The sequence below is a fragment of the Lissotriton helveticus genome, chromosome 3_1, assembly GCF_964261635.1.
Source record: "Lissotriton helveticus chromosome 3_1, aLisHel1.1, whole genome shotgun sequence".
In the NCBI taxonomy this organism is placed as follows: Eukaryota; Metazoa; Chordata; class Amphibia; order Caudata; family Salamandridae; genus Lissotriton; species Lissotriton helveticus.
This window is the reverse complement of record NC_136061.1, coordinates 578,740,383-578,767,461: the sequence shown is the minus strand read 5'-3', so window position 1 is coordinate 578,767,461 and position 27,079 is coordinate 578,740,383.

The following is a 27,079-nucleotide window of genomic DNA, read 5'->3' as shown; positions in this document are numbered from 1 at the left end:
CGTGCCCAGAACAAGCTGAGCTTTCATTTAGCTTCTGCCTGATTCCCTCCCTCTACCCTCATGCACAAAGAGGTAAAAACATAGCATTAACATTTGAGGTTAAAAGGAGAGACAAATAGATACTCATTTAATGGCTGGGTTGTACAAAGTGAAACCAGGAAACCTGTATCAATTGCAGTCTCAATGCTTAACCAAAACGGGTGATCTTAGACAAGTATTTTATTTTACTGATCCCCCCTTTTCTTCACTATCCCATATGAAGGCACTTTCAAATATGTGAGTTCAGAATACCAGCTGAACAAAACCAGGCCATATGGCCTGTGAATCCAGGCTATACATAATCCACATTATAATCCACATTTGTAAAGTGCGAACAATCACCCATAAGGGTCTCTAGGCCGTCAGGAAGATTAAGCAAGCTATTGCCCAGAGTCACATGGTGCTGGGCTAATCTGCCGCCGGCACCGGGGATCGAACCGTGATCCCCAGATTCCGGAGTCAGTCGCCCTGGCCGCGGCGCCACACCTCTCTCGAACTGTGATCCCCAGATTCCGGAGTCAGTCGCCCTGGCCGCGGCGCCACACCTCTCCCTCATGACAACTGTCAAATCTTCCACGTTGAAGAAATGCACTTATTTGAATTTTAAGGAGACTATATAATATTTTATGTGATGTTTGTTGAATGATTTACATGGCAAGCATTTTCAGGGCTCGGCTCGTGCATGGGGGCTAGCAGCCAAACCAGGCTGACCTTGTAGTTTGTTGGTTCGCCCACCTCTACTCAGTGCTCCTTATTAAACTCTCCCCCCTCACGATCCACCACCACCCAAGAACCCATCTTCATTCTTCATTTAGATCACTAAGGGTGGTCCCAGTATCTTAGAAAATATAAACTGGAATAAATGTCCTCGTTTCTATTCAGACTTCAGCCGAGAGGCAGTCGGGTCTACAGTGAGCACTGCTAGCACGCGTACACTCAACCATACTCAACAATTTTACCATCTATCAGCTCACTCATACTAACACTCAAAAACTCCCCAGCTAGCTCATTCAGCCACTATCCTGGGACATAGTCATGAACTCATATGATCCTTCACCATGCAACTGAAATCAATCACAGAGTGACTCCCTTTTCCTTACGTCCACATTCATTTGCTTATTATAGCTGAATTACGGAGAGTACTGTAAATCATATCTACTTATGGCAAAAAAAGATGAAAAAGGAGCCTAACATTTGTACGCACCCTCAAACTTAAACTTCTCTTTTCTCCCTGTCCTTCCCTATCCCTCCCTCAATCCCTTGGCTTCTTTATATTTGCTTCCTTTCTGTCCAATGAGATATACACTCATACAGGAAGGCAGTAACCCCTGTTTGTCATAAAAGACACCATTGAAAACAAGTGGAACCATATTACAGAGTTGTGTTTGTTATAGATCTAAGTGTTAGGGTAGGGCTCATTTCCTGCTGAACACCATAAATTCACTGACTGAAATTAGTATACACTTATCCAAGTCCTATGTTTATATTATTGCAGATTTATAGTCTGAGGTGTAGAATTTGCAGAGTTGTAGTAATGTTTTACAAGAAGTGTGATACAGGAATGCTTTGATGACTCTGTTCTAGTTGTAGTTTTAGGTACTATTGTGTTGCAAAAAGAGTGTTATAGTGGTATTAAGGAGGTTTCGTAATTGTAGTGTTTTAGTTGTAGTATTTCAACTGAAGAGGTGATGATTTAATTGTAGTGGAAGTTCTGTAGTGTTAATGGAATGTAATTCTAGTTTTAACATAGCAGTTATGTGTTGTAGTTGTGCCATAGTGAAGGTTTTGTAGGTTGGAAGTCAGTAGGCTGTTGAACAACACACACACACACAGATTCATTTACTCAGTCACTTACATATTAACCATTCGATGACGCACCTTTTCGCTGAATCAGTTTTGTTCATTCATTTCTCAGTAACTCATTCTTGGATCATTGTTTATCTGTTTTCTTCTTTCACCTCTTTCCTCCCGCCGCCCCTGTGCTTCCTCATACTACATCCCCTTTCTACTTTATTCAGGTGTTTGTAGTTGCTGTCGAACTATTGTTGGTCTGGTATGGATGTAGATAACACCAGATTAAACCTGCTGTCTCAAACGGTGCTGCTGTGTTTTGCATGCTTCTAGCACTCTCCACACAGCCCCCTGGCACAAAGGCATAGCCACACAGTGACCAGTAAGATGCTGAGTCAGGTTCCCTCCTCGTTTGTAGAGAATCTGCACTGCAGTGGCTGGCAGCCCTCAAGATTTTGGACAAGTGCAACACCAAGGCTGGGATTGCTCAGTGCCTGGCATGTGCGTAGTCAAAACTTTTTTGTGGAGGTTTACATTTATATGCCTGTCTACAGCATAGTTATATAGGCTGTGTCTGGGCGTCTCCCAATACCAATTACCTACTAGGTTATGGCTACTTCACAATACTTTGAAAACCAAAAAATCAACACAACGCCAGCAATTTGTAAATGCCCCTAAACCTTTATTTTTCTCTATTTGCATAGCTAAATCGCTACGTTTCCTTTTGAAATCATTACTGCATTGATTTAAATGTACAATCCCATCAGCTGGGCATTTTAGTAAGTAAAGCCTAATTATGTAACACAGCTTAGTTTTCACCTGCGCACTTTTTGCCGTTCAACATTTGCTATCACCCTATTTGGTGATAGAGGGCATAAAAAACACAACCATCCTTGATTATGTGTGTTTATGTTAGGGAAAGAACAAAAAAATAAAGTGCTGGTCATAAACAAGAAGTAAGACAGCGAGAGATAGGGGCAAGAAAAGGCACAGTGTAAGAGAGGTTAAGCGAGTATGAAGGGCAAGGAAGTGGGATTTGCGAGAGAAAGGATTTGGAAGAGGGAAGGTAATGTGTGCATATTGGTTTGTGAGGGGTGCATTTCATTAAGGATTGAGTGTGTGATTGCAAATGAACGAGAATGGGATGCACAAAAGGAGTGTGTGACAGACTGTAGGATCTTTGACAGAATGGTGTGAGAAGAATGTGAAAAGGACATGTGATAAAGGAAAGAGTAAGATACGAAAGGTGACTGTTAAAAGTAGTAGTGTTTGTGTGTCCTGGCCTATGTAAAAGTGAGAAGGATAGGGTAAGAAGGGTATCAGAAGATGAACAGAAATGGGGATGAGAATAAAAAGTGTAAAGTGTGAGACAGGACACATGTGAGATAGAGAAAGGGAGGTTAAGAAGAGAAAGGGTGTGGATGAAGCATTTAAGAAAATGAAGGAGGATGAATGAGAAAATAGTCCATGAGAGTAGCTTTGAGAATAGAGGATGGTGTGAGAAACAGGAGAGAACAAGGGCAGTTTTGGGGGAAGACAATACTAGGTGGGTGCCTAGGCTGCCACCAGCTATGGGCATCATGTGTCTAGCACTGTCAGTAGATGTGACACCACTACTAGAGTGTGTGGTACTAGCTTCTAGATGTCACCGACATGGGTCCTATACAAACCTGCCTTTACATACGTACAGGGCAATATACACATCAACACTTACAATACTTAGTTTCGCTTCACCTTTCAGTACAAGTTTCTGTTTCTCTTCCCTGATGCACTACGGACCCTGTAGTTACCCAAGTCTCCAGACCCTTCCTAGATCACATCCTAGTGGTGGTTTCCTGTTCACTAGATTTGTTCCTTGATCCTACATTGTTTTAGACCATTTCATAGTTGCATTCTGGACACTTCTCTGTATTTGTTCCAATCCAAACCCTGTTCTAGGTTTTCCTATTCCCTGCCTTGTGTCTCCTGGTTCCCCTAGTCTTCCCTTCTCTAGGTCCTGATTCAGACTTTCCTTCATTGGTGGTTTTCTGATTCCCTGTTCTTGGTTAAGTCCTTGTACTTTGTTTCCCCCCTACACCTATGCTCTTACCTGAGCCACCAGCTATTTCAGCTCAGTGAGCACAGAGTGCAACGGCTTGTAACTGACTTCTGTTGAGTTTCTTTGTGCTCTGTTGTGTGCCTGCTGCTATTATAGGAATGTTCTTTGGTTCTATTTCACTTATTCCCTGAACCCATTTTTCTGTTTTTGGCTTATTTGTAGTATCTGTTTCTGTCCCTTTCCCTGTAACTCTGTTCCTTTGTTAGCCATTGATTATAGTCTCCTGTCTGCACTCTTCTTGATCTGCCTTGTTATATGCATACCCATTGACTTGTGTTCCTGATTGTCTGTATTGGACTTGGCCCTTTTTGCAGGGTCATCCCTGAACTTTTTGCTTTCCGCCTAGCCTTTTTAAGTCTCGGCAACGAGATCTATTGTCGCCGAGTTCGCTCGCAAGGGAAGACAGAGCGGTGCACGAGCCGACCAGGGTCTGTGGACGCGCACACACCCAGGCAGGCAGGCAGGCACGCCCAGACACACACAGACAGACACACAGACACACGCATGCATGCACACACGCACACACGCACGCACACACACACACACACACACACCCTCCCTCCCTCTCTGCCCACTCCCTCTCTGCTGCCCCCCTCTACCCCCACTCACCGGGCTCTTTCCCTCCGCAGCAGCAGGTCAGTCAGGGCAGCAGGCAGACTCGGTGTCTTCTCCGGCGATCTTCAGCTGATGTGCACGCCCACGCTGCGTCTTGTGCGCGCCCACCACGCTGTTTCGCGCCCGTTGATCCTCAGCTTGTGATTACTACTCCTTCTAACCCGGATTCTAAATTACTATTTCTTGGTTCTCTAACTCCACACTGTTGATTCGTAACAAACTGATATTCAGCACATTTCACAGTCTCGCTTTTGCTTCTCATAAATACAATAAGATTATTTTAAGCAAATGTCTACCCTTCTTTTGGTCCTGTGCCTATTATGCTTCGGACTATAGAGTTTTAGAAAGTGTGGTGGAAGATTCCATGATATCGGCGGCGCGCACAGTGCGGAACCTGGGTGCCATAGACATAGAAAAAGACTGCCCTTGTGCCAACCTGTGTGCTGACTCCAGAGTGTGAGTGCAGAGTGTGAGTGCAGAGTGTGAGTGCAGAGTGCAGAGTAGTGAGTGCAGAGTGCAGAGTAGTGAGTGCAGAGTAGTGAGTGCAGAGTAGTGAGTGCAGAGTGTGAGTGCAGAGTGTGAGTGAGAGTGAGTTTGCAGAGTGCAGAGTGAGTGTGCAGAGTAGTGTGTGCAGAGAGAGTGTGCAGAGAGAGTGTGCAGAGAGAGTGTGCAGAGAGAGTGTGCAGAGTAGTGAGTGGAGAGTAGTGAGTGCAGAGTAGTGAGTGCAGAGTGTGAGTGCAGAGTGTGAGTGCAGAGTGAGTTTGCAGAGTGCAGAGTGAGTGTGCAGAGTAGTGAGTGTGCAGAGAGAGTGTGCAGAGAGAGTGTGCAGAGAGAGTGTGCAGAGTAGTGAGTGGAGAGTAGTGAGTGCAGAGTAGTGAGTGCAGAGTAGTGAGTGTGCAGAGTAGTGAGTGCAGAGTGTGAGTCCAGAGTGCAGAGTGAGTGTGCAGAGTGGTGAGTGTGCAGAGTAGTGAGTGAATAGTAGTGAGTGCAGAGTAGTGAGTGCAGAGTAGTGAGTGCAGAGTAGTGAGTGTAGAGTTGTGAGTGCAGAGTAGTGAGTAGTGAGTGCAGAGTAGTGAGTAGTGAGTAGTGTGCAGTGAGTGCAGAGTAGTGAGTAGTGAGTGCAGAGTAGTGAGTAGTGAGTGCAGAGTAGTGAGTGCAGAGTAGTGAGTGCAGAGTAGTGAGTGCAGAGTAGTGAGTAGTGAGTGCAGAGTAGTGAGTGCAGAGTAGGGAGTGCAGAGTATTGAGTAGTGAGTGCAGAGTAGTGAGTGCAGAGTAGTGAGTAGTGAGTAGTGAGTAGTGAGTGCGGAGTAGTGAGTAGTGAGTGCAGAGTAGTGAGTGCAGAGTAGTGAGTGCAGAGTAGTGAGTGCAGAGTAGTGAGTGCATAGTAGTGAGTAGTGAGTGTAGAGTAGTGAGTGCAGAGTAGTGAGTTTTGAGTGCAGAGTAGTGAGTAGTGAGTGCAGAGTAGTGAGTGCAGAGTAGTGAGTGCAGAGTAGTGAGTGCAGAATAGTGAGTGCAGAGTAGTGAGTAGTGAGTAGTGAGTAGTGAGTGCAGAGTAGTGAGTAGTGAGTGCAGAGTAGTGAGTAGTGAGTAGTGAGTGCAGAGTAGTGAGTAGTGAGTAGTGAGTGCAGAGTAGTGAGTAGTGAGTGCAGAATAGTGAGTGCAGAGTAGTGAGTGCAGAGTAGTGAGTAGTGAGTAGTGAGTGCAGAGTAGTGAGTAGTGAGTGCAGAGTAGTGAGTGCAGAGTAGTGAGTGCAGAGCAGTGAGTGCAGAGCAGTGAGTGCAGAGTAGTGAGTGCAGAGTAGTGAGTGCAGAGTAGTGAGTAGTAAGGAGTGAGTGCAGAGTAGTGAGTAGTGAGTGCAGAGTAGTGAGTAGTGAGTGCAGAGTAGTGAGTACAGAGTAGTGAGTGCAGAGTAGTGAGTAGTGAGTGCAGAGTAGTGAGTGCAGAGTAGTGAGTAGTGAGTGCAGAGTAGTGAGTAGTGAGTAGTGAGTGCAGAGTAGTGAGTGCAGAGTAGTGAGTAGTGAGTGCAGAGTAGTGAGTAGTGAGTAGTGTGTAGTGAGTGCAGAGTAGTGAGTAGTGAGTGCAGATTAGTGAGTAGTGCGTGCAGAGTAGTGAGTGCAGAGTAAAGAGTGCAGAGTTGTGAGTAGTGAGTGCAGAGTAGTGAGTAGTGAGTGCAGAGTAGTGAGGGCAGAGTAGTGAGTGCAGAGTAGTGAGTAGTGAGTAGTGAGTGCAGAGTAGTGAGTGCAGAGTAGTGAGTAGTGAGTGCAGAGTAGTGAGTGCAGAGTAGTGAGTGCAGAGTAGTGAGTAGTGAGTAGTGAGTGCAGAGTAGTGAGTGCAGAGTAGTGAGTGCAGAGTAGTGAGTGCAGAGCAGTGAGTGCAGAGCAGTGAGTGCAGAGTAGTGAGTAGTGAGTGCAGAGTAGTGAGTAGTGAGTAGTGAGTAGTGTGTAGTGAGTGCAGAGTAGTGAGTAGTGAGTGCAGAGTAGTGAGTAGTGAGTGCAGAGTAGTGAGTGCAGAGTAAAGAGTGCAGAGTTGTGAGTAGTGAGTGCAGAGTAGTGAGTAGTGAGTGCAGAGTAGTGAGTGCAGAGTAGTGAGTGCAGAGTAGTGAGTAGTGAGTAGTGAGTGCAGAGTAGTGAGTGCAGACTAGTGAGTAGTGAGTGCAGAGTAGTGAGTGCAGAGTAGTGAGTGCAGAGTAGTGAGTAGTGAGTGCAGAGTAGTGAGTGCAGAGTAGTGAGTGCAGAGTAGTGAGTGCAGAGCAGTGAGTGCAGAGCAATGAGTGCAGAGTAGTGAGTGCAGAGTAATGAGTGCAGAGTAGTGAGTGCAGAGTAGTGAGTGCAGAGTAGTGAGTGCAGAGTAGTGAGTGCAGAGTAGTGAGTAGTGAGTGCAGAGTAGTGAGTAGTGAGTGCAGAGTAGTGAGTAGTGAGTGCAGAGTAGTGAGTAGTGAGTGCAGAGTAGTGAGTGCAGAGTAGTGAGTGCAGAGTAGTGAGTGCAGAGTAGTGAGTAGTGAGTGCAGAGTAGTGAGTAGTGAGTGCAGAGTAGTGAGTAGTGAGTGCAGAGTAGTGAGTGCAGAGTAGTGAGTGCAGAGTAGTGAGTGCAGAGTAGTGAGTAGTGAGTGCCGAGTAGTGAGTGCAGAGTAGTGAGTGCAGAGTAGTGAGTGCAGAGTAGTGAGTAGTGAGTGAAGAGTAGTGAGTAGTGTGTAGTGAGTGCAGAGTAGTGAGTAGTGAGTGCAGAGTAGTGAGTAGTGAGTGCAGAGTAGTGAGTGCAGAGTAGTGAGTGCAGAGTAGTGAGTAGTGCGGAACCTGGGTGTCATAGACATAGAAAAAGACTGCCCTTGTGCCAACCTGTGTGCTGACTCCAGAGTGTGAGTGCAGAGTGTGAGTGCAGAGTGTGAGTGCAGAGTGCAGAGTAGTGAGTGCAGAGTGCAGAGTAGTGAGTGCAGAGTAGTGAGTGCAGAGTAGTGAGTGCAGAGTAGTGAGTGCAGAGTGTGAGTGCAGAGTATGAGTGAGAGTGAGTTTGCAGAGTGCAGAGTGAGTGTGCAGAGTAGTGTGTGCAGAGAGAGTATGCAGAGAGAGTGTGCAGAGAGAGTGTGCAGAGAGAGTGTGCAGAGTAGTGAGTGGAGAGTAGTGAGTGCAGAGTAGTGAGTGCAGAGTGTGAGTGCAGAGTGTGAGTGCAGAGTGAGTTTTCAGAGTGCAGAGTGAGTGTGCAGAGTAGTGAGTGTGCAGAGAGAGTGTGCAGAGAGAGTGTGCAGAGAGAGTGTGCAGAGTAGTGAGTGGAGAGTAGTGAGTGCAGAGTAGTGAGTGCAGAGTAGTGAGTGTGCAGAGTAGTGAGTGCAGAGTGTGAGTCCAGAGTGCAGAGTGAGTGTGCAGAGTAGTGAGTGTGCAGAGTAGTGAGTGAATAGTAGTGAGTGCAGAGTAGTGAGTGCAGAGTAGTGAGTGCAGAGTAGTGAGTGCAGAGTAGTGAGTGTAGAGTTGTGAGTGCAGAGTAGTGAGTAGTGAGTGCAGAGTAGTGAGTAGTGTGCAGTGAGTGCAGAGTAGTGAGTAGTGAGTGCAGAGTAGTGAGTAGTGAGTGCAGAGTAGTGAGTGCAGAGTAGTGAGTGCAGAGTAGTGAGTGCAGAGTAGTGAGTAGTGAGTGCAGAGTAGTGAGTGCAGAGTAGGGAGTGCAGAGTATTGAGTAGTGAGTGCAGAGTAGTGAGTGCAGAGTAGTGAGTAGTGAGTAGTGAGTAGTGAGTGCAGAGTAGTGAGTAGTGAGTGCGGAGTAGTGAGTGCAGAGTAGTGAGTGCAGAGTAGTGAATGCAGAGTAGTGAGTGCATAGTAGTGAGTAGTGAGTGTAGAGTAGTGAGTGCAGAGTAGTGAGTTTTGAGTGCAGAGTAGTGAGTAGTGAGTGCAGAGTAGTGAGTGCAGAGTAGTGAGTGCAGAGTAGTGAGTGCAGAATAGTGAGTGCAGAGTAGTGAGTAGTGAGTAGTGAGTAGTGAGTGCAGAGTAGTGAGTAGTGAGTGCAGAGTAGTGAGTAGTGAGTAGTGAGTGCAGAGTAGTGAGTAGTGAGTAGTGAGTAGTGAGTGCAGAGTAGTGAGTAGTGAGTGCAGAATAGTGAGTGCAGAGTAGTGAGTGCAGAGTAGTGAGTAGTGAGTAGTGAGTGCAGAGTAGTGAGTAGTGAGTGCAGAGTAGTGAGTGCAGAGCAGTGAGTGCAGAGCAGTGAGTGCAGAGTAGTGAGTGCAGAGTAGTGAGTGCAGAGTAGTGAGTAGTAAGGAGTGAGTGCAGAGTAGTGAGTAGTGAGTGCAGAGTAGTGAGTAGTGAGTGCAGAGTAGTGAGTACAGAGTAGTGAGTGCAGAGTAGTGAGTAGTGAGTGCAGAGTAGTGAGTGCAGAGTAGTGAGTAGTGAGTGCACAGTAGTGAGTAGTGAGTAGTGAGTGCAGAGTAGTGAGTGCAGAGTAGTGAGTAGTGAGTGCAGAGTAGTGAGTAGTGAGTAGTGAGTAGTGTGTAGTGAGTGCAGAGTAGTGAGTAGTGAGTGCAGAGTAGTGAGTAGTGAGTGCAGAGTAGTGAGTGCAGAGTAAAGAGTGCAGAGTTGTGAGTAGTGAGTGCAGAGTAGTGAGTAGTGAGTGCAGAGTAGTGAGTGCAGAGTAGTGAGTAGTGAGTGCAGAGTAGTGAGTGCAGACTAGTGAGTAGTGAGTGCAGAGTAGTGAGTGCAGAGTAGTGAGTGCAGAGTAGTGAGTAGTGAGTGCAGAGTAGTGAGTGCAGAGTAGTGAGTGCAGAGTAGTGAGTGCAGAGCAGTGAGTGCAGAGCAATGAGTGCAGAGTAGTGAGTGCAGAGTAATGAGTGCAGAGTAGTGAGTGCAGAGTAGTGAGTGCAGAGTAGTGAGTGCAGAGTAGTGAGTGCAGAGTAGTGAGTAGTGAGTAGTGAGTGCAGAGTAGTGAGTAGTGAGTGCAGAGTAGTGAGTAGTGAGTGCAGAGTAGTGAGTAGTGAGTGCAGAGTAGTGAGTGCAGAGTAGTGAGTGCAGAGTCGTGAGTGCAGAGTAGTGAGTAGTGAGTGCAGAGTAGTGAGTAGTGAGTGCAGAGTAGTGAGTGCAGAGTAGTGAGTAGTGAGTGCAGAGTAGTTAGTAGTGAGTGCAGAGTAGTGAGTAGTGAGTGCAGAGTAGTGAGTGCAGAGTAGTGAGTGCAGAGTAGTGAGTGCAGAGTAGTGAGTAGTGAGTGCAGAGTAGTGAGTGCAGAGTAGTGAGTAGTGAGTGCAGAGTAGTGAGTGCAGAGTAGTGAGTAGTGAGTGAAGAGTAGTGAGTAGTGTGTAGTGAGTGCAGAGTAGTGAGTAGTGAGTGCAGAGTAGTGAGTAGTGAGTGCAGAGTAGTGAGTGCAGAGTAGTGAGTGCAGAGTAGTGAGTAGTGATTGCAGAGTAGTGAGTGCAGAGTAGTGAGTGCAGAGTAGTGAGTGCAGAGTAGTGAGTAGTGAGTGCCGAGTAGTGAGTAGTGAGTGCAGAGTAGTGAGTGCAGAGTAGTGAGTAGTGAGTGCAGAGTAGTGAGTGCAGAGTAGTGAGTGCAGAGTAGTGAGTAGTGAGTGCAGAGTAGTGAGTAGTGAGTGCAGAGTAGTGAGTAGTGAGTGCAGAGTAGTGAGTAGTGAGTAGTGGGTGCAGAGCAGTGAGTGCAGAGTAGTGAGTGCAGAGTAGTGAGTAGTGATTACATAGTAGTGAGTAGTGAGTGCAGAGTAGTGAGTGCAGAGTAGTGAGTAGTGAGTGCAGAGTAGTGAGTAGTGAGTGCAGAGTAGTGAGTGCAGAGTAGTGAGTGCAGAATAGTGAGTGCAGAGTAGTGAGTGCAGAGTAGTGAATGCAGAGTAGTGAGTAGTGAGTGCAGAGTAGTGAGTAGTGAGTGCAAAGTAGTGAGTAGTGAGTGCAGAGTAGTGAGTAGTGAGTAGTGAGTGCAGAGTAGTGAGTAGTGAGTGCAGAGTAGTGAGTAGTGAGTGCAGAGCAGTGAGTGCAGAGTAGTGAGTGCAGAGTAGTGAGTAGTGAGTGCAGAGTAGTGAGTAGTGAGTGCAGAGTAGTGAGTAGTTAGTGCAGAGTAGTGAGTGCAGAGTAGTGAGTGCAGAGTAGTGAGTAGTGAGTGCAGAGTAGTGAGTAGTGAGTGCAGAGTAGTGAGTGCAGAGTAGTGAGTGCAGAGTAGTGAGTGCAGAGTAGTGAGTAGTGAGTGCAGAGTAGTGAGTAGTGAGTAGTGAGTAGTGAGTAGTGAGTGCAGAGTAGTGAGTGCAGAGTAGTGAGTGCAGAGTAGTGAGTGCAGAGTAGTGAGTAGTGAGTGCAGAGTAGTGAGTAGTGAGTGCAGAGTAATGAGTAGTGAGTAGTGAGTAGTGTGTAGTGAGTGCAGAGTAGTGAGTAGTGAGTGCAGAGTAGTGAGTAGTGAGTGCAGAGTAGTGAGTGCAGAGTAGTGAGTAGTGAGTAGTGAGTGCAGAGTAGTGAGTGCAGAGTAGTGAGTGCAGAGTAGTGAGTGCAGAGTAGTGAGTAGTGAGTGCAGAGTAGTGAGTAGTGAGTGCAGAGTAGTGAGTGCAAAGTAGTGAGTGCAGAGTAGTGAGTGCAGAGTAGTGAGTAGTGAGTGCAGAGTAGTGAGTGCAGAGTAGTGAGTGCAGAGTAGTGAGTACAGAGTAGTGAGTGCAGAGTAGTGAGTGCAGAGTAGTGAGTAGTGAGTGTAGAGTAGTGAGTAGTGAGTGCAGAGTAGTGAGTGCAGAGTCGTGAGTAGTGAGTGCAGAGTAGTGAGTAGTGAGTGCAGAGTAGTGAGTAGTGAGTGCAGAGTAGTGAGTGCAGAGTAGTGAGTAGTGAGTGCAGAGTAGTGAGTAGTGAGTGCAGAGTAGGGAGTGCAGAGTAGGGAGTGCAGAGTAGGGAGTGCAGAGTAGGGAGTGCAGAGTAGTGAGTAGTGAGTGCAGAGTAGTGAGTAGTGAGTGCAGAGTAGTGAGTGCAGAGTAGTGAGTGCAGAGTAGGGAGTGCAGAGTAGGGAGTGCATAGTATTGAGTGCAGAGTGGTGAGTGCAGAGTGGTGAGTGCAGAGTGGTGAGTGCAGAGTGGGGAGTGCAGAGTGGTGAGTGCAGAGTAGTGAGTGCAGAGTAGTGAGTGCAGAGTAGTGAGTGCAGAGTGGTGTGTGCTGTTGAGTGCAGCGTGGTGTGTGCTGTTGAGTGCAGAGTGCTGTGTGCTGTTGAGTGCAGAGTGCTGTGTGCTGTTGAGTGCAGAGTGCTGTGTGCTGTTGAGTGCAGAGTGCTGTGTATTGGCAATGTAAATGACAATGCCATTTATTTATGATTTAAAGAAAAAAAAAGAAATGTCATGAGCAATGCCAATAGCTCTACCTTTAATGATGCCGAGACCATTGCATTGTAAATGCTTGTTACTGACATGGTGTTGGTGGTTCTAGGACTCTGGGCACTATAGCACTGCTGTCCAGTGTAAAGTGCGTGTGCTCTCTGTGGTAAATATGGTAAAGATTGGTCTACATCTGTTTGGCATACTTAATGTACCTGTTAGTCCCTTGTAAAGTGGTATCTCAGATACCCGGGGCTGGTGAATTAAATGCTACTGGTGGGCTTGCAGCGCTGATTGCGCCACCCACCAAAGTAGCCTTTCAAACCTGTCTCAGGCCTCTGCCATTGCAGGGCCTGAGCGTACAGTGTTAATGTGATGTGACACCTAAAGTGAGTGCCACGTCTGTGACCCCCCTTTTATTGCATGTCATTCACCCCTAAGGTAGGCCCTAGCTAGCCCCATAGACAGGGTGTAGTGTAGGTGAAAGATAGGACATATACCTCAAGAGTGTGACATGTCCTGGTAGTGCCATTTTGGTTTCTCACTGCTGTGAGGCTGCCCTCCCATAGGAATGCATTGGGGATTCCCTGATAAGTGTTTCAGTGGTATGGTTGGAATAGTAATAATAAATGCTGTGCAACGGTGTGCGCAGATTTATTATCACTATTTTAGAAATGCCACTTTTAGAAGTTGGCAAGGTGTGTGTGGCTCCAGGGAGGGCAGGGGGAGGCAGCGCTAGGCTGAATGGGAGATTTGCATTTTGGAGTAGTTGGAGGAGTAGTCCCCAGCATAGGTCTGTGCCTGCCTAGGTGAATGCTGGCTCCGTCCCCCTGTGGTGTGTCTGATGACAGAGCCCCAACCTGACAAAGGAGGGTGGGAGCCCTGTAAACAAAGTGCTCCCCACCCCCAGAACCAGTTGAGGCTGGATTCCCCCAGGCCCTGAGAGGGGAAAGACAGAGAAAATGTCCAATAAATATTAGGGATGTGACCCCATGAAGTTGTTGTACCTTTTGTGCTTCCTTGTGATTGGGGACGTGCTACTGCTGGGCCCCAGGAGGAACTACCACCAGGGGGTCTGCCTCTCGGCTGGAGGGCCCTGTGTGCTTGCCTGCCTGGGTCCAGCCTTGTGCCCCTGAAACCTTGTTCTCTGGAGCTCTGGCTCCTCGCGCCTTGGGAAGCACTGCATCCTGATTCTCCCAGGATGGGGAAAGTGCTGGCGTCTTGCAGCGTGGTGCTGCCTTCCGAGGGAACCCCGGCGTGGGGATTCCCCCGTGCTGCTGCTGGTGGAGCTGGAGCATTTGTATATATTTCCGCTGCTTTGTTGCTCCTCTTCGCAGGAGCCCACCCTACATTTTTGTGCTCCTTTTGATGGGAGCCTACCCCGCCTTGGTGTGCTTAGAGGAGTCGTCGCTGTGAGCCCGAGTGTGGGCTTGTGTTATTCACTGTCGTGACCCAGGCCAGAAGTCAGGCGGAGCCTTGCCGTGAAAGGTCCGGGAATGGGAAGTGCCGGTAGGAGGGTGGGAGCCTACCCCACCTCCGTGAGTGCAAGCAGCAGGAAGTCAGGCGAGCTTGTGCCTGCTTGAAGGTGGGGCTCCCGTGGCTGGAGGAGAGCCTCGCGTTCCCGCCAAAAGTCCAGAGTGAGCGGAGAGAAGCCGGCTCGTGTCACCTACACCAAATAGCGGCCGCCCGCATCAATGCGTGCCTCTGAAGGGGGAATCCAACGAAGGCACAACAGAAGGGAGTAGCGTCTCCTGGTCCGACATCGCTGAGGGTGAGTCTGGCCATTGAAGAAGTTTTGCCTACGTGTGAGAGACCGAGGGTGGTCCTCCCGCCCTTGGGGCCTTGCGCTACCAGTTGGTAGCAGTGCCGGCCCCCCGGTGCATTACGAGCCTCATTTTATTGCTGCGCCTGCAACGTGGGGGCAATTTGGCATTCGATGAGTCCCGGTGAGAGGGGCTTGAGTGGCTCTGAGGGGCCGGTGTTCACTTTGCACCCAGCTACACAACGCGGGCAGCTGCAAAGAGGGGCATTTCTTTACTTGCTGAGGAAGGGGTGAGTTGCACTCCCCTGGCCCATAGCGCTACGGACGTTGTTCGCTGCATTGGCAGCCAGAAGGCCAGTGAAAGGCCATACAGTAGAGCCCTGACATTCTGGACCACGGGCATTGGGCCCCCTAGAAAGGCCAGTTGGCCTGGGGTCATTTTTTTGTTGGGTGAAAGTGGTAGAGCTCAAGGCTCTATACAGCTGCATAATGTGTTTATACTTGTGAGTTATTGCATAATATGTCTATGCTTATGATGCCGGTTGCCTAATGTTAAGCCTACTGTGATGATGCATAGTGTGTTTATGTTAGTATGTTTATGCATAAGGTGTTCATGCCTATAGATATTGCATAATGTGTTTATGCTATGAGGTTTATGCATAATGTGGTTATGCCAAATATGGTTGTTGCTTAATGTGTTTTATGCCAAAGTGATGCAGACATAATGTCTCTATGTTGCAGGTAATAGTACAGTATAGTACCAGTGGTTACTGGTTGTGTTTTATATGTGCTACTAGTGCTTTCTAAAGATTCTGACAGTGGCCCGATTGGCCCTGTCCTGTATATAATCCCCTGTGAATATTGTCTCGTGCCAATTGGCACATTGTATATGTGTGATTATGATTCTAAGGTGTTTTGGATAATACAAAGGCTATTTTTTATGTAACCTTGTGTGGAGTTTTTTTTGTGGTGTGCCTAGTGTGTTGCTGCTGTGTGTGTTGCACAAACGCTTTACACATTGCCTCTGGGATAAGCCTGAATGCTCATGCCAAGCTACCAAGGGGGTGAGCAGGGGTTATCTTCAGCGTGTAACTCCCTTGCCTGGACTAGAGTGGTGGTATCTGCCTGGCTTAGGCGTGTGCCCTAGCCAACTAGAAATCTCATTTCTATCAGTCTGCATATTTCTGCCTTGCGGTGTTTGAGTGTAGATCATTCCTAGCCTTGTTTTCAGTTTTTCAGCTCTGGGTATTCTAGTCCTACTTTTCCCTGAGCCCAGTTTCTGTTTTGGTGTTCCTGGTTCTGTTCCCTGTTGTTCTGTCTTGTGGTTATATTGTAATGCTGATTGACCTAGCTTCCAAGGGTGCCAGTTAGCATCCAAGGCTTGTGTTTCTGGACAGAAAACCACCCAATGCTCCTTCTCCAAAGGAGCTGCTGGTTGTCTCCCATAACTCTGCGAGATTAATCTACTCCTTGCTTTTGTATAAGAACTTTTTACCTCACAGAGAGATCATTTTAGAGGAGCAGACAAACTGTAATTTCCTTGTTTTCCCTTTCTGTTGTTACTACACATGTTTTTCCTGCAGACTTCCAGTTCCCAATTTACTACCTGTTCCAACTTGCTTCAGTACTCTGCTTCTGTCCTACTTCCCTTCCAGCCTTCTGGTAATTTCTTGTTTATATTATACTCCAGTTATCCAGTCTTGGGCCAGTCTCAATCAGCTGGACCCCTGAAAGATCACACTGCTAGACTCCTGTCAGTACCTTGGACTGCAATGGCAATAGTCTTAAGTGGTGCAGAGGGAGATAGAAGTAGTAAAGAGTAGGAAGTACGAAAGTGTTAAGATTGGAGCTAGAGTGGTGAAAGAGTAGAGTGTTGTGAGATGGTAGAAAAAATAATAAGAGTATTATATAAAATGTGTGTAACAGCTTAAGTAGGGATAGAAGAGGGCGAGGGAGAGGTAAGTGTGAATGAAGAGTGTGATAAATTGAAGGCAGAAGAAAAAGATAACAAACAAGTGATGGTAGGGGGGCTTTGTTAGTACACCCTGTGGGGCTGCCATAATCGTGGAGAATCACCTACCTGTCCTGACGTCCCGCCGGAGCTTGGGGTCACTTGCTGTTGGTCTCCCTCGCCGCCGCTGCTGGAACCATCGCGCGGCCGCTGAGGGGGGAGACTACAGCTCCCAGGTTCCCCTGCAGCAACACCTACGCCCACTTCCGCCCACTTCCGCGCCCGGAGGCGCTTAAAGGAGAGACGCTCCTGCGGTGGAGTAGGGGCTTTGTTAGTACACTCTGTGGGGCTGCCATAATCGCGGAGAATCACCTACCTGTCCTGACGTCCCGCCGGAGCTTGGGGTCACTTTCTGTTGGTCTCCCTCGCCGCCGCTGCTGGAACCATCGCGCGGTCGCTGAGGGGGGAGACTACAGCTCCCAGGTTCCCCTGCAGCAACACCTACGCCCACTTCCGCCCACTTCCACGCCAGGAGGCGCTTAAAGGAGGGACACTCCTCCCGCGTCACGGGACGCGCACTGGCGACGCCGGGAGAAGCCTGGGACAAGGGCGGGCCGTCTGCGGCTGATAGGGGCCATGGGAGGCCAGGCTGGGCCCCCCCTAGTGGTTTTGATAACTGGCATCAGAGTGGATGGACTAACGGTGATCAAGAAAGAAGAAAGAACAGAGGGGAGGCAGACTGTACAGTGACATTGGGACCTGTAAAACACAAGTTGACTGAGAGGGACGGTGTTGGGGGGTTGGTTTGTGTTTTCTTTCTCTCATGTTGGATTGCATTCTGGTAAGGGGAGGAGAATCAATTTGAGCAATCGGGTTCTGCAAAATCAGGCTCATCCTGGGTATATTGTATTGATTTTTCCCAATATGGCCAGTAAAGTGAAAACACGCTCTACCAAAGCAAAGTTGAATTCCCCTCCCACGCCCCGGGTGGTTTCACATGACAAAAGTATACCCCCCCTTTTTTCTGCACAGCCTACCGCAATTGATCGCATGTTGCGGAAAGCCATCAGGGCAGTATCGAGCGAAATAGAGCGCACGGAAAGACGCTTGTCACTTACACCAATAACCGCCCTACCCACTCTGCCCCAGGAATTAGAGAATGAGGTTATGGTCATCTCCCCACTCATCTCTTTAGAGTCTTCTGATCAGGACATCCCTTGTGCGCAGCTGGGTACTGGTTTAGATAGGGTGGAATCTATGCCCGGCAAAAAAGCTGTAACTAGCAGGAAAAGAAGAGTTTGCCCAAAGAAGCCAAGAATTAAGAAAACTAAAACAAGCCTCCCCTCAACTGAACCAGGAAGTTTGCTGAGTGAAGCTAGGGCCGAGCAGGTGCCTCAGTTGTTAGCCCCCCTGAGCTGGATGGCTCAAATAGTTTTATACTTACAAAATCATCTAGAATAATTCATTGTAAGTCAGATAAAGCCATTAGCTAGTAGGCTAGATAAAATTATAAATTAACTAAAGAATAGGGGTAGGGCGCAGGGTATATCCTTGGATACTGGTACCACAAATAACCCGACTATTATTGATACCAGTCAAGATCAACAGATGGTTATGGAATCCAGCAAGATGCCCAATGAGCATCCTACGGTTATACAGGTCCCTAGTCTATCAGGCATTCCCCTGCACTCGGGTAGGGGTATGGTTTCTGGAAAGGGGGTTTACGAGCAGGGGCGGGACTTTCCGTGCCATCGACAGAACGGCAAAGTATTCATCCTTCCACACCTGAAGTATTAGCGGTAAACCAGATTGGTTGTGTGGCCAATATATCAACTACTGAAACTCTACCCATTATAAATTTACTACCTGAAATGTGCCCCTTCGTAGTGGTACTCGCGGGGGTTCCAGATCTAAAGATAGAGCAGAGAGAGTCACACACTGAATTGAGAAATAAGACCACACATTGGCTGAATCAGAATAGGCCTCTTGCAGGTAACAAAAACGGGGAAATCCTCCATGTTAGAAGGGTGAGCTGGATAGGCACCAGGTGTAAAGACATAGTGGGGAATAGCATAATTGTGAATTTCAGGGATGTAAGTGTAGTGCAGCACATTTTAACCTGTGGGACGGTTAATCAGGCAAGTAGTATAAGATCCTTGCCATTAGGATACTTTTATCCTAGACAAATTGTCTCCCATGATTCGGCCTACCTCTTTGGGAGATCTAGGGAAGGGCCAAATATAAATAAGGCTTGAAGCCACACTTTGTGTGGTCCTGTGGCAAGAGATTGGGAATTATCTAAATGGACCAACAGATTTAGTCCCGTGACGTCCCTAGAGGAAAATGATTAACTGATAAGGTTCCCCCTCATAGCTGAGAAGCCAGCATTAAGAGAAGGTGGGAACATGAACCCGCAGGGACCGCGAGGTGTGGGGCCGCGGGTGCCCCAAAAGGTTGCTCTCATAAATTCTTTCTCTATAGAAGAGGTTCAAACACTAATAGGACCTAATGGGGTGAAATCAGTTAGTTTGCAAGAATATAAGAGTGGGCCTGCATCGAGAGGCATCAGCTGTGAGGAGGAGTTAAGGGATGATTTATCCCTGCTCTCACTACAGTGTCGAGGGGCTCAAGTAACGTCTTTAAGGGTTGATGACGGGTCTGTTACTGAAAACCTAAGTGCCCAGGGACCAGCCTGTGATCAGTCATTAGAAGGGAGGCTAAAAATAATCTTGTGGAATTTAGTGAGTAAATTTGATAATATTCAATGGCGGCAATACATAAGCAAGTTCCAGATAATTAGTCTACAAGAGACCTGGGTGGTTGATAGTAGTCTCTTCCATATGATAGGGTATAAATGTTTTTTTGTGCCCGCCCAAAAATCGAGATCAGGAAGAGCAATCTGTATATGTAGATTTAAATCTGCAAGGAACATGAACCAGCCCAGCCCATCCTGGATTTCTAATAATCTCCGTGCATTGGGGTTTAGGGGTAGCGGGCTAAGGCTGATCCTGTTCAATGTATATAATGCAGGAGCCCTCAGAGAAAATAATCCCACATTCCAGGAATTAGACCACAGACTTAACCAGGAGATACCTGAAAGGAAAGGGGCCTTGGAACCAACTGTTTTAGTCATGGGTGATCTTAACTGCCACTTATGTCCAACGTTGTTCCCCCTGAATGCAGAATGGTCCCGCTGTCCAGTTGAGAAAGGCCCTCATTTTGAACACACAACTGAGGGAATGGCCTTTAGTAAACTCCTAAAAACCCATGTCCTGGAACATACCATTGATATGGTAAGACTGGAACAAGACGGAACCCTTGTCCCAACTTTTAAAGGTAAAGGGTGTTCGTCATTTATTGATTATATCTTAGCGTCCAAGTTATTAAAAATCTTGATTAGATCGGTGGGGATTGATTAGAACCCATTTAGTGACCACAACCCTCTGGTTTTAGAGCTCATGCACTTGGGTCGACCTAAGATAGGTCCCGTGGCTGGTACCTCTGTGAGGGTAACGGACCAGGGAAGACGGCTCAGGTGGTCAAAAATTGATGGTAAGGCATTCTATAAATCACTAATGGTCACTGAGAAAGTACCTATTGGTAAGTGTCTAGATCTCGCGGTTGAGGGGCCATTGTTGGTTAGGGCGTGTGGGCTAGTAACTAGTTTGGTAGAGGGGCTTATGAAGTCAAGTGTCCCTATGAGAAATATTACCCACCCGAGATGGTTTGACAGGGAATGTTCGCGTGCCCTGAAGGAGTTAAAAATTTATTAAAAAAAACGTCTGAGGGACAAACAAACAGTAGTGCAGTGCAGACAGGCATATAAGAGTGCAGTAAAGAAGAGGAAATTATCACTCCAAGTAGATGCATGGGAGGCCGCAGATAGAAGGGACATGACAGAATTCTGGAGAATAATTAACAAACCGTGTTTCCAGGACAGTAATGCCCCTGAGATTGGTGCAAATATCCTCCCGGAACAATGGCTCACACACTTTAAGGGCTTGTATAATTACAGACAGGACACTGCCCCGGAGGGGGGATGGGTCGGCCAGCATGGCCAAGTAGTAGAATTCTCCTTAGAGGAAATTATTGTGGGAATTCAGGGCCTGACAAGAAACAAAGCTCCCGGCCCTGATGGCACACCAACCGACCTGTACTTGAGTAGTGTAGATCTATGGGCCCCTATCCTCACTAGAGTGTTAAATGCAGCTATTAGGTGGGGACTACCCCGCTCTTGGTCCATGGCAATAATTGTCCCTATTTTTAAAAAGGGTAATAGGGACAACCCCCGGTGCTATCGGCCTATCTCATTGATAGATGTTTCCGCCAAAGTTCTGGGTCGGGTAATTCTTAATCGTCTTACTGAGTGGACCGAAGAACATAACATCATCTCGGACATTCAGTATGGCTTCAGGACAGAGAGGTCCACTAGTGATCAATGCCTGAAGCTTTATTTGCTGGTGGCAAAATACACCAAAACCAGCAATGAAGCGATCTATCTTGGGTTTATGGACCTGGCAGCCGCTTTTGACCATGTCAATACGGAAAAGCTCTGGTCCTTGATGAGTAATCTGGGAATCGACCCGGGCCTGATCAATATTCTTGGAGAATTACATTGGGATACCACCGCCACGGTCCGCTATAACACGGAGGGGGAGAATACAGAACCCTTTCCGTGTACTAGCGGGGTGAGGCAGGGTTGTATTCTTGCCCCCTTTTTGTTCTCGCTCTATATTAACCCCTTCGGTGCTGATGACGGCCCCCGTCCGTCATGCACCGCGGTGGGCGTGTGCTGATGACGGCTGGGGGCCGTCATGAACCCGCCCACTACGAAAAACACCGCACAGGCGCAGAATCGCAGCCGCGCCCAAGGGGTAAATAACTTAGAGCAGGCTTTGATTGCTCTGAAGACAGATTGCCCGAAAGTAGGAACACGCCACATTCCGGTGCTTTTGTACGCAGATGACGCGTCCCTACTGGCCCGCACTCCGAACAGTTTACAGAGCCTAATTGACTAGGGTGACCAGATTCTCAAAACAAAAAAGGGGGACAGGTCATAGACATAGAAGTAGGACTACGGTTTGCAGTAACAATCGACACAAAAGTAGGACTATTTGATAGCTGTCATAGACATAGAAAAAGGACTACAATGACAGCTGCCTCCACAGACCGAGATGAGGCATTACAGACGACAAATCAGAAGTCTTTTATTGGCAGTGACCATTAATTCCATTGAAACAGACTTTGCCTCAACATTTGCTATAGTTGGTGACCACCCTTGCCTTGAAATTCTAAGTATGTTATCTTATCAATTAAGTATATATATCGCTGCTCTCTTGTTTTCTCCACGAGGGAGTGAACGAGTGCACCGCTATTGTGTTATATATATATATATATATATATATATATATATATATATATATATATATACACATACACACACACATATGTATATATGTATTCCCAAAACAAAGTGGTCATAGCGGCGCGCACTATTTGCTGGTGCAAGCGTTGAGATATGACCAGTATCCCAGAGTACTTTTAAACAAAAAGAAGGATGCTGCACTCCCGGAAGCTCATATTATCATGTTCTTTATTGAGCAAACAGCATTGCACAAACATCACCAATGCCTTTTAGCCATTGCGGCCTTGTTCACGGTAGTCTGTTTTCAATTAGAAGTGTGTGCTACTGTCTTTTATACTCTCAGGGGCATTCTGGGTCTCGTGTTTTTTATAATATATTGTTATTTCACCGTGTTGCAATTACTAATATGAAAAGAAGTATTTCACTTTATTTCCTTTGTAATTCTTACATAAAGCGAGTGCACATATAAATCCAACTTGCCAACTGCTAATATTTTGAATAGTTCAATGTGTATGCACCTCTTTCACATTTAGTTATTTTCACATCCATCATTTCGTTTGTGGTAGCCTTGATTGGAAAGTTAGTAATTGCATGTGCTACGAAAATTATGGCGTTTCAAAACGATCCCAGTCACTTACTTTTAGCACTTCGGAATGCGCTGTTATTGAAGTCCCACAAAGAGTTTCCAGACCCTGCTCTCTGATTTTTCATTCAGTTTCAGGGTTGCATTGGCATGAGAGGCATATTTTTCAAATGGACACACACTCACATTTCCATGAGACTGTCCATGTTCAGGAGAGTTCCACTAGGCGCCATAGAAGTCCAGGGCCAATCCAGGCTGCAATAGTCTTCAAATGTATAGTACATCAGGTGCAGGGAATTTGTATTCCCATTCCACTCTCTAGCTGTTTTCGATCTTCACATTTTTCCTCTCATGCGGGGCGCTAAGTTTAATTCCAAAGCAAAGTGGTCCTAGCGGCGCGCACTATCTGCGTTTGAAGACCTCTGACATAACCGCTAGCAGCAGCTGAAGAATCAGACCACCAGGGCCGGTGGCTGGGACGATGATGTAGGTGGCGCTGCGTTGTACAAAGAGAAGGGAAATTCCGAGAGAAAGTGTCTCTCTTCAAAGGATTTCATTTCCCCTACAACGCTCACCTAACGCCATGCCTTAATGAGTGCAAACAAAGAGAGCATGTACGCGCACGCTGAACCAAAACACCAATGAACAATGAAAAACCGGGACATTTCTATGTTTCACCCGGACACTATTTAAAAACCCGGACATTTCCTTAACTTGGAAAAAAGTGTCGGGACACCGGGACACTTCTCTAAAAACGGGGACCGTCCGGGGAAAACCGGGACGTCTGGTCACCCTATAATTGACGGATTTGTCAAATTTATGGAAACACTAGATCTCTCTGTGAACCTAAGTAAGTCCTATGTAATGTTGGCTGGCACAAAACCATGCAAAAGGTTCTCTTATAGAATAGGGAACCACACATTAGAAAAGGTGCAGTCTTTTTCCTGTCTTGGCATGTTATTTGATGGGTTATTAAAGTTCGATTTCCTGGTGGAGGAACGATGTAGCAAATTGGTATCTACAAATGATGCTATAGCAGGCTAAGGGCGTAGGCTGGGTCGCTGGTCCTCTGAACAAGTTATGAACTTGTACAGTTCTATATGCTGCTCCAAAGCTACGTATGGTTCTGAAGTGTGGGGTTTTGCAAATGTTGACCAATTGCAGCAGGAGGAAAACAAATATTTGGTGATTGATCCTGAAAATACCTCAGAGTACACCAGCTGTAATTGCTCACAGGGAACTAGGGAGGCCATACATTGAGGACCTGGTTAAGCTCAGACCGATCATGGCATGGATAAAATTCTGGGCAAATCCTGAGGCAGTCTTGATCAGACAAATTTTAAGAGACTGCTTGGATAGGGACAAAGGCCTGGAAATACCATGGTTGAAATACGTGAAGACTACCTTGGAAGACCTAGATCGGAAGGATCTTTTCATAAACCCCACAGCAATCTCACTACAGGACAAACCTAAAATAAAGAGATCGTTCTTGAATTGGAGAGCCACATGTAGAGCAGCAATTAAAGGGACCAAACACTCAGTAAGTGCCCATGGCCTTGTTAAGAGTACTGAGGGTATGGAGCCGTACCTTTACCTCATGTATGATGCCCAGGATAGGTTTTTAATGTCCAGTTTCAGGCTTAATCTTTTACCTAATTTACTAGCTGATCCACCAGTTTTTACATTATCAGTTGAGCAGAAGGGTGCCTGCGGCTGCGACAATAGGTCTCCGCAGGACACCCTTCATTTTGTACTTTTGTGTTCTTTTTATGCAACACCTAGGCGTAGATTTCGGGTAGACATTTTAAAACAGGCCAAATTGAGACATGCTAAAGCCGCTTTACTCTTTTTGCAAAGGGCGAATGATTCCCGTAAATTGTGCTGTATAATGAATTTTATGAAAGTTTCTTTAAGATGAAGGAAAACAAGAGGGTAGGCCTGACTGTGGATTTTGTAAAGTTTTTTAAATTATTTGTGTAAATATCAGTCGGGGTCCAGATGTATATTTAATCATATTTTAAATTGTATATATATATATATATATATATATATATATATATATATATATGTGCTTTTATGGTGTTTTTTAATCACCGAATAAAGATCCTCTGAACTGAACTGAACTGAAGTGATGGTGAAACACACAGGAAATATGAAGAGTCTGTGAAGAGAGAAGAAGGAAAGCTGGAAATGTGATCATGATAGAGAGGAAGGGAAAGAGGGACAGAGAAAAAGGTGTAATGGAGAGAATCAATAGATGTAGATACTGGATCGAAAGAGCTGAGAGGGAAAAAAGGGGATATCTCATAGACAGAAGTTCAATAGATACGTTTTCTTTCCAGAACATTTCCCAAAAGTGGGATTTATAGAGCTCCGGCACAAAAAACTTAGTGAATATATCAACATGAGACAGAAACCCCAATGGGCTATAACTACAATCCACTAAGCATTACTTGAGTGAGGTAAATTCTGTGTAACAATCAGTCCTGTGAAAATTTATAAAACCCCAAATCCTCTTTCATCATGAATATTTACTCTCAAGAACATTAATAAATCAGGTGTGAATGTTCAATGTTTAATGAACATCCTATCCTAGTGCACGCAATATGAATAGTAACTTGTCAGGAGGCAGAAAAATCATAAATATTGTAAAATGATGGTGTATCATAAAGCTATTTTACATTTCCAACCCCACCTTTGCCCTGGCTAACTAAGCTAAACGTAGCACCAAAAGGACCCTACTTTGAGTTTCATTGATGGTTCGCACCTGCATACTTTTTTATGAAAAATAAAACCAATGTTCAGCAAAGAAACAGCTGCTGCATCTGTGTCTGCAAGCTGGCAGATAAGCCAAGTGAAATCTGGATTTGTCTTCCCCATAGCCTTCAGCAAGGAAAGATGATTATGGCTCTGTATGACCCTCAGTCTCAAATCCCTGATACAAAGTATCTCTCTATCTAATAATGTTTTTTTTTCTAGTTTATACATTCTCTGAACATTGCTGAGCATTTTTACAATTGTATTGTAATTACATTTATATATTGCTTACTACCCCTGACGAGTGAATTGGAATAGTGAAATATGAAAGTAATTTAAGTGGTGGATGTGTTAGTCATTTATTTAGACTGAGAACGATAGTGGAGGGATAGAAGAGGGAAAAAGATTTGCATTTATATAGTGCATGCTACCCCTGATGGGGTGTTGAAGCGCTTTAGTGGTGAATTAGTATAGTGAAATATGAAAGTAATTTGAGTGGTGGATATGTTTGTCAGTTATTTGGATTGAGAAGGATAGTGGTGGTGTAGAAGAGGGAAAAAGGTTTGCATTTATATAGCGCTTGCTACCCCTGATGAGGTGATGAAGTGCTTTTTCGGTGAGTAGCACGCTACTCGGGAACTCATAAAGGATTAGTGTTGAATTAATATAGAAAAATATGAAATTAATTTGAGTGCTGGACTTGTCTGTCTGTGTTTTGGATTGAAAAGGATAGTGGAGGGATAGAAGAGGGTAGGATTTAGAAATATATATATATTTCTTTTTTTTGTTTGTTTGTTTTGGAGCTCACAAACTGTAGGGGGAGGCGTGAGATGAGTAAAAGGGAGATGGAGGGGGAAGAGTCAGGGGGGAGGGTTTAAAAAGGGTTGTTTTGGGGGCTCAGAATAGTAAAAGATGTAAGAGATGATGCAAGGAGGGGTAGAGTAGGGAAGAGGCTAGAAAGGGTTATTTTGGGGATCATAGTAGTGGTATGGGGTTTGGGCTCAATGAGAGAGTGGAGGTAGAGGATATACTGATAGGGGTATAGGGTGAGAAATGGGTTAGTGCATTGGAAAGAGTAGTAGAAAGAGGTTTGCGATGAGTCAGAGAGTTGAGGTAGAGGATATATTGAGAGTGGTATAGGGTGAAAAATAGGGTAGTGCATTGGATATGCTGACCTAGAAGAAGAAGTAATAAATATATAGATCCATAAGTACATGGAACGTAGATCAATGCATCAAGGAAGGAAGTATATGTAGATAAAAGATGCATTCAATAAACTCCGGCTTTCAAGTGTTTTTGTACTTTAAATTAATTTTATTTATTTATTAATGTATTTCTTTGTAAATCGATAGTGAAGCTGTGTAGATAAATAGTTATGATAAAATATTTACTTATTCATGCAGTCACTTATATACATGTTGAAAACATAGAATAATGTCACTATCAGTAATATGTACTTTTGTTAAGCAGAACTAATGAATATGTATATATATATATATTTGTAAACAATTATTAAGTATGGGCGGAAAATTCGGTCCGCTCGCGGAATTTGTGAATTTTTGGCATTTTCGAGATCCGCGAATCGTGCGAAATTGCCCAAAATCCGCAATTCGCGAGTTGGCGGATTTTTTTTCTTGTTCGCGCTTCAAAAATGCATTGACTTACCATGATTCTGCGTTCGCTGATGAGTTTTCCTCCCTGTTCGCGTGCACTGTGAGATTTTGGTAGCTGGCCGAGCGACGCCGCGATCGTGAACACGTCATTGCGACCCGAAACAGGAAATTACGAACGCGAACACGTAATTGCGACCCAAAACAGGAAAAAGGCATCGCGAGCAGACTAGTTAAGTGGAAACAACATGTTTGCAAAAAAAAAATTCACAAGCTCGCGGAATTTGGCAGATTTTTGCGAATCGCGATTACGAATTTGCGCAAATTCGCGTATTCCGAATTCGTAAATTCCGCCCATGCCTAATAATTATTCTACACGTTCATACAAAGCAACACAGATATATAGGTACACATCTATAGTACAAATAAATGCTTATATACAGAGAGATATGCTGTAAATTTCTGTTTGCGTATGGTGGTTATGGGGGAGAAGAGATAATTCTTGAGTAGTTTTCTGAAGATAAGGTGGTTATCTGTGGATATTATGTTGGGGGATAAAGAGTTCCATAATTTGGCTGCTTGAACAGAGAATGATGTGCCACCCATGTTTTTTTTCTTGTGTCATGGGATTTTGAGGCGAGGTGCCACTCTAGAGCGGAGAGTCTTCTGTTGAATGCGTTTGGTGATTTTATTCCTGATGAAGAGTGGTCCAGTTCCATGTATTCCTTTGTGGGTGATACAAAGCAGCTTGAACGT